The 7,382-nt window shown below is 50.8% G+C and overlaps 1 pseudogene; it reads right to left on the bottom strand.

Moving 5' to 3' along the window:
• Positions 1 to 6,028: 6,028 nt before the first annotated feature.
• On the bottom strand, positions 6,029 to 7,171 carry LOC142453014 (casein kinase II subunit alpha' pseudogene; annotated as a pseudogene).
• Between the last annotated feature and the right edge of the window lie 211 nt (positions 7,172 to 7,382).

Here is a 7,382-nt window from a genome sequence, read left to right as displayed (position 1 = left end):
CCCGGGCTCCAGGCTCAGGCAGCTCTCCATAGTGCACCTGACCTGACGTGTGTCTGTCTCTGCTTCACTCCAGAGGGCAACACCATAGCCAACCACTTCTGGAAGGTTCCATTTCCTGCGGACCTTTCACTCAAAACTCATCCCCATAATGAGCCGATTGATTCTGATTCATAGCTACCCTATCAGACAGCGTAAAACTGACCCTGTAGCTTACCTAGACTGTAAATCTAGAGTAGAAAAACACATCTTTCTCCTGGGGAGTGGATGGTGGCTTTGAACTGCCGACTTTGCAGTTAGCAGCCCAGTGAATAACCCACAAAGCCACTCCTGCAGGACTAGTCTCCATGAACGCTGTGCTCTCAGGTCAGGGTCATCTCCTTGGAAGTCCCAGGTCCCAGCACCTCCATATGCATGGTCTCTCAGTCTGAGATGGAGTCATGTGTGTTCATGGCGAATCTGTGAAAAAGACCCAAGAGCTTCCTCTCATTATGCATGGGAATGGGTAGGACAATTAGGGAGGGGAATGAGAAAATCGAATATTAACTTCATCCATATGCGTCTGTACGGAAAGGAAATGTTATCTTAAAGCAGGCTCTAGCTTACCAATATGGGACCTTCAAGTGTCAGGCGTTAGATGGTGTTCGGAGCCGTCTCAGGCAAAGGTAGGGTAAGGAGAGCGGCAGACCAGGGAGGGAGATTAGGGAAAAGTCTGAGAAACACAAAGCTTGAGGAGTTTCTTCTCCAAGGCTGGGTCCATAAAAACCTGTCATTTCCCTTCATATTTATGCGTCTTTCCTACTCAAAGCTTTGTGTCTCGGAAAGGCTTGGGCAGTGCAAAGGACCCAGAGAGCAAAACACTCAGCCTCTTCCCATTGGAACCCCCTCAATTGGAGGGTGGCTTCTTGGATGAGTCCCAGCCTCCTCTTCTTCCTTAGGGACCCCACTAGGGGAAGCAGCCCCCAGCCACAGGGATGCCCAGGGAGGTTGTCCCCTGCCTGTACGCCTCCTCGCCTGTCCTCCGTGGAGTTGTGGAAGGGATTGATGCGCCTGTCCTCCAGGGCAGGGCGTTTGGAAGGTCAGTCTTTGTCCCCCGCTGTCGTCAGGAGGCTGGCATTGGGCAAGCCCAGCGTGGTAGGTAGACTGGGCCTGAGAAGGAGCTGGGTCCCCAGGGAGTTCCTGGGCAGTGCTGGGGGGGGGGGGGGGGGCGGGGCACAAAAGGAGAGAAAGGGCGCCGGTGGAGGGGAGGCAGAAAGCTAAGGAAGCAAGGAAGCGAAAGGATGGGAAAACCCATTGTCACTGAAAGGACTACAGGACTGAGACAGCCACTCCCCACCCCACCCCACCCCACCCCACCCCCGCAACAAGAAGCAGGTCCAAGAGCAGGCTCACCTAGGTCGGAGGGGTGGGGGGAGGTGTGGGGAGTGACTGTCCAGGCTCTCTTTTGGCCCCTCCAGCTTTGAGGACGCTCTGGATCTAGATACCCAATGATAATAGACGTCCCAGAGTGTCATCCGTCTGCAGGCAGGGCAACCCCAGGGAGATGGAACAGCAAGTGAACCTTCATGGAAAGGTTCCACTCGTTGGCCTCCCGTGTGCTTGTTCGTACCATGCAGACTTCGCCCTTCCTTTGGGGCCTTCAAGGCGAGATCTTGACTGTGCCCAGGTGCTAACTCTCTCTCCCCCCGCATGCCCCCCCCACCTTCCTCTCCTTCATCCTCCCTCCCAATCATAAGCCCTACTAGAAGCAAGCACAAATCCCCACTCCCTCCTTGTCGGTCCCATGTTCATTCATTTCTTTCTTAAAGTTGTTCTGAACTTCAGCCTTGGCCAAATGCTCTTTCCATCTCAAGCGGCTGATTGTTCCGGGGGGCGGGGGGGGGGGGAGCGGGTGTAAGTCTCTCTGGTGCTGCTGTCTTCTTGCTCTCTTACCTCATTCTTCTTCCCCGTAAGCTTTCAGAAGGAAATCGACTCCACAGATCAAGGGCAAGCTACGGGTGATTGAAGACTTCAGAGGGGCAAGGCCTTGATATCAACTCCTTCCTTTCCCCCTTCCCACCCTCCCTCCCTCACGAACGCTCGGTCATATTTTGTCATGTCTTACACTGTCCGACGTCTCCTTTCACCCACTTTTCTGTTGTCCGTGCCCTGGGAAGGGGTTACATGTAGACCATTGTGATCAGTTCTCCCTTTCACTCCCCACTTCCCCCTTTCGAATTATCTTACAGGTGGGCTTTGGGTCTCCACTTTGTCCACGCTCCTTTACATCAATTTCATTGTTTGTTGTTTTTGTCTTTTTAAAAAAACTGTTAATTTATTGATTCAATGAAAGCTCTTTAAGACAATCCTCCATACATGCAGTTTGGAGTGAAGTAGCACATTGTTGAGTCTCTACACAAAAAGTCCATATCACCTGTGTCATCTCATCTCAAGAATCTGTCTCCCAGCCTCGGAGACCCGTGGGTGGGGTTGGTTTGCATGACAACATCCATACAGCTTTCAAGCAGCTGATGGATCACTGGTTTTCCAGGCCAGGGGATTTGCCTCCCGCTAGCCCGTCCCTGGGGTTCCTTTTGGAAGGCATCAGTCTAAGTTTGCTGACAAACTTTGGCTTTCTGTGTGCTCACATGCATCCGGCCCTTCCTTTTGGAGGGGCCTCCCTGGGAGAGATTCCGAATCTGACCCACTCTTCACTCACTCAGGTCAACTTGTACGAGGGCCGCTGCTTTTCCCTGCAACGCTCAGAGATGCACCAGTTTCTACTGGGCCAATCCCACCCGGCCTACAATGGAACCACCCACTGCGCTTTTTAGATCCAGTGCCTCCTCGGTAGCTTGTGTACCCTCCCTCAACGCAGTCCCTGGAGAACCCAAGGTGTGACCCTGGGCAGGCAGACTGAGCCCCACGACATCCATCCAGCTCTCCTGGATTTGCCTTCTACCCGGAGAACCACCTTTCAGTCCCCCTGGGAGCTGCCATGGGGTGCGCCCTCCGCACAGGGTCATTCCAGAACAGAACTTGATGCCCGCTCAGTCTCTGAGTGTTGACCTTTGTAGTGCCGTCTGCTAACAGTCCCTCACTCGTTTGTCCCTCTGATCCATCAGGCTGAGCTGCCGCTCCTCCTCTGCACAGGAATCTCAGGAGCACTGATGTGCTTGCTACAGGGTGCCTGTGAGGAGGCTCGGCCACGGGACTGTTGCCAAAGTACCTTGGCCTGGGCCCTCTGGGGAGAAGACCCGCCTGGATCACGCTCTCAATGGCTTCTCCCACTAGGGCCACCTACCATGGGAACAAGGAGCCAGGACAGCCAACAAGCCCCAGGGAGGGGAGGGGAATCTGCCACACAGCCAGAGGCCAGTACCATCGGTCTCCCTGTGGTGGAATCCTCAAAGCAGTCACGCTCTGATCGCTTGTGGCCCCCACAACTCGGACATAGTGAACGGCTTCTGGCTTAGGACCCCTTTGTTCTCCCCACCCAGGTCTATGTTTGTGAACACAGGCACTACCTGAGATGATAGTGTAACACTACCCTGTTCCCCACATTTTTTTTGCTTTTCTTTAGGAAATAATTCAATCCTATCATAGGCACTTTTTACCTGTTATAAGGTAATGAAGCAAACAAAATCCCTAACAAAAGTTACTGAGATGAACTGAAGAAATAATATGCTAAATAAACGGATATTGAGTGGGTCAGCATCCCTAGTTGGTATAAAGACCCCTTTCCTCCACATTACCCCACCCCTCCAAACTCAAGGTCCTTCTGGACACCGATCTTGGTGACAGGTGTGCCAGTGGAGGTCTGGACTCCTCCACAGGGGAGAAAATAGCCAGCACATCCAGAGGGCAAGTCAGTCTCAGGAGGGAGCCTTTCACACCGGTCCTGCCCCACGTCTAAGGCGTGAGGAGAGGTCGTAAGCAGAGGTGCTAGAGAAGGAAACGGGGTGCCGGGCGCTATCTAAGTGCATCAGGCCAGCCTGACGGAGAGCTGGTGGTCGGCCGACACAGCTGAGCAGTCAAGGTGGACCAGCGGAGTCGCCGCCTGACACGCTTTCACTGCCCTGGGGCAGCCAAAGGAGAGAAACAGGGTCACAGCTTCAGTGGCCTCTCCTGTAGGTGCCTCTTGGCTGGTTCAGACAAATTAAAAAAAACAAAAACAGAAAGGGGGAGCAGGAGGGGGGGTGGGCAAGGCAGAGCAGGGAGGCAGGAAGCCCAGCTCCCTGGTAGGGGCCAGAGCCGCAGTGTGACCTGCAGGGGCACAATAGAGGGCCTCTGGGAATCCCAAACACAGAGTTTTGCTGCCTGGCACGTGGACAGAGCGTCAGCAGAAACCTAGGTCTTGTGATTTTTCAGGCAGAACACACGCACACGTTAAAGTGCAGCCTGTGCCACGCAGGCAGCTGTACTAACGTGAGAACCACATCAGGACACGGTCCCCTGGCTTTGCGCTCTTACTTTTCAATCTGCAAACTCATCTCTCCTAAGAGAAGAGTCTTGTTTATGAAGTTCCCGCAGACCAAACAACAAAAACAGAGTCTATAGTTAGAGATTGGACCTGCTACCAATACCAATATGATTCATTGGAATATGGAATGTAAACAGATGTTCCAAACAAACAATCTAACCTTATAAAAACATGGCATTATTAAATAACTGAAGAAAGCTGAAGGTGTGATGTAATTGGTGTAGACACCGCTAGCTCCAGCCCAGGTATGTAGTATTCCCATAACCCCAGCTGGGACTCCAAGGGGCAGCAGGGGCGAGGGACTGACCGCCTGCAAACCATGTTGCCGATGGGTCCCCACAATGAAGCCTGCCCTAAAAGAGAAGAAGAAAAAAAGAGAGAAAACCCAAACAGCAGCTAGCTTCCTTTGCTCGTGTGCAGGTCAGCACAATGGGCAAAGACGAACACTCGCTCCAACCACCCCGTGTCTTTCCCAAGCGCCTTGCACATTCCTTCCCTCTCAGCTGCCTGGGTTCCTGGGTGGCCTGGTCTCCACAACCTCAATACCCATCACACCCACTGATGTTTAACACATCTGAGCTTAAGTAGGCGCACGGCTTTGATTATAGCAGGAAATCATTTTCTCTCATGGGGATAGAAAAGGAGGGGGAACTAGGGGCAAAGAGGAGTACATGGCTTCCACCCAGTAAGTCTTTCTTGCCCGTCCTGACCTGCCTGAAGACTAACTGTCCAGCTTTTATTACAGTTCTGAACAAAGAAGCCTGCTCCACAGAAGTGCACTAAGACTGGTGCAGAGGGCTGTGTGGACAAGGGCGAGTTTTCCCACAAGGCAGAAAAACAAACAAAACCCCCCTCCCCCCAACAAACAAAAACAAAAAAAACTCCAAACAAACAAAGCAACCAGATATGTTGGGTGAATCACTGAAGGTGACAGTGAGCTCTGGGTCACTTAGCACCCAGCGTGAGGCTGCTGGACCTGTTTGGGCAGCCAAGGTCTAAGTGGTGCCCCCTACCCCCAACAGAGAGCTCTTTTGTGAAAGTGACTGCCGTTTGTTCCCAGGTGAATCCACCCTTCTAGGGAAACTGTGAGGATGAGGTACATCTCCAAGAGCGCTGTCATTAAAAATCAAACAAAACATAAAACACAAATTTTAAAAAGAGCTAAAAAAAAGAAGAAATACTGTCACTTTTTTAATATCTCCTTTTTGTAAATGAGGCTGGTGTGTCAGTTGAGAGTGGAGACGCTTTGCTAAAACATGAGCCTGAATCTCGCCCAAGGAAACCCAGACTGCTGTGGAATAGATAGGAAGTCAGATATCAGAGCGTGTTGACAGAACGGGTAAATTCAACAGTGTCGCCTGTTAAATGAAGGTAAATGTACAACTCCAAGTCTCTCATCTCCCATGCATTCCGAGGGGAGCAGAGGTTCCCACAGACCCTGAACTATGTGCACCATGGCACACTGCCCCTGCCAGAGGCAAGCACTGGGGAGTTGATTGCTTGCTTGCTGTTTTGACTTTAGGTCTTCATTCTTTTCTTTGCATTTAGAAGGAATGATAAGAATTTCTTTGTATCACACGGTAGTTTTCCTTCATGGTTTGTGTTTTGGTTGGTTGGTTTATTGGCAAGCATCAATGCTGCATTACCCAGCGCTCCCCGCCTTCATTGTGCCACCGAGAGACCACTAGAGAGCATGGCGTTGTCTGCGCCCGGCTGTGACTGCTCCTTCACCACAGGGTAGAAGTACGGTGCTCAATGGCCTCTTTGGCAGTCAGTCACTGTTGAGGGTCGTATCGCAGAAGTTTGTCCAGAAGATCTAGGGCCTCCGGGCTGACCAGGTGTCTGTTCTCACTATGGATAAAGTTTTCCCAGCGTTTCCGTGAGTGTTGTCCCAGGACATCGTTGAAGTGTGGGTCCAGGTCTACGTGACACTTCTTCAGATACCCATACAGCTCATCTGTACCCAGAACCTTGGCAATGCGGACAAGCTGGTCATAGTTGTCCTGTCCATGGAAGAAGGGTTCCTTTCGGAAGAGCATGCTTGCTAACATACAGCCCGAACGCCACATATCCAAGCTATAGTCATACATCCGATAGTCCACAAGGAGCTCAGGCCCTTTTAAGTACCTTGAGGCCACCCGGACATTATACTCCTGCGCGGGACAGTAGAACTCGGCCAGACCCCAATCTATCAGTCGCAACTTTTTCTGCTGGTGATCTGTCATGACATTGTGAGGCTTCACATTCCTGTGCATGATCCCCTTGCTGTGGCAGTAATCCAGAGCTTTAAGTAGTTCATACATATAAAACCGGATATCAAAGTCTGTCAGGATCTGGTAGAGTTGCTTAAAATCTGCATTATTGATATATTCAAATACCAAAGCTGGGGTATTGACACTGTCAAGGTTCTCCAGAATCTTAACCTCTCGTTTTATCTTTTTTCTTCACTGGCTTGAGGATTTTCACAACCACTTTCCTCTCTCATTGTTGGTGATGTTAATGGCCTCAAATACTTCACTATACTTTCCTCGACCAAGTTTTCGAACCAGTTGGATGATTGTTTGTTTTTGAACTTCTGATACCTGTTCTCTTCGACACCTCATGATCACAAAGCCTGGGCTTCTTCCGTGTGGGCTTTGTTGCTTCCCTGCTAGATGGCTGCTTGTTTAACTGCAAACCTTTAAGACCCCAGACGTATTATGTTTTTAACATTGAAATGTTCCTTTAGAAAATTAACTTTCTTATAGTTGATGGTGGTTTCCAGAGTTCTAGCATGTACTTTCAAACTTGTCATGTTTGTTGCCCAAACAATGAGTCGCATCATGTCTAAGCTACTCGTTAGTTTTCTTTCTTTATTTGCTGTAACATTCCCCTTTAATGGCCTGGTGGACTGCCGGGGCCCCAGCTACACAGGCCCCTTGCC

The sequence above is a fragment of the Tenrec ecaudatus genome, chromosome 7, assembly GCF_050624435.1.
Source record: "Tenrec ecaudatus isolate mTenEca1 chromosome 7, mTenEca1.hap1, whole genome shotgun sequence".
In the NCBI taxonomy this organism is placed as follows: Eukaryota; Metazoa; Chordata; class Mammalia; order Afrosoricida; family Tenrecidae; genus Tenrec; species Tenrec ecaudatus.
The sequence above is the reverse complement of the archived record's forward strand: the minus strand, read 5'-3'. Positions and strand labels throughout refer to the sequence as shown.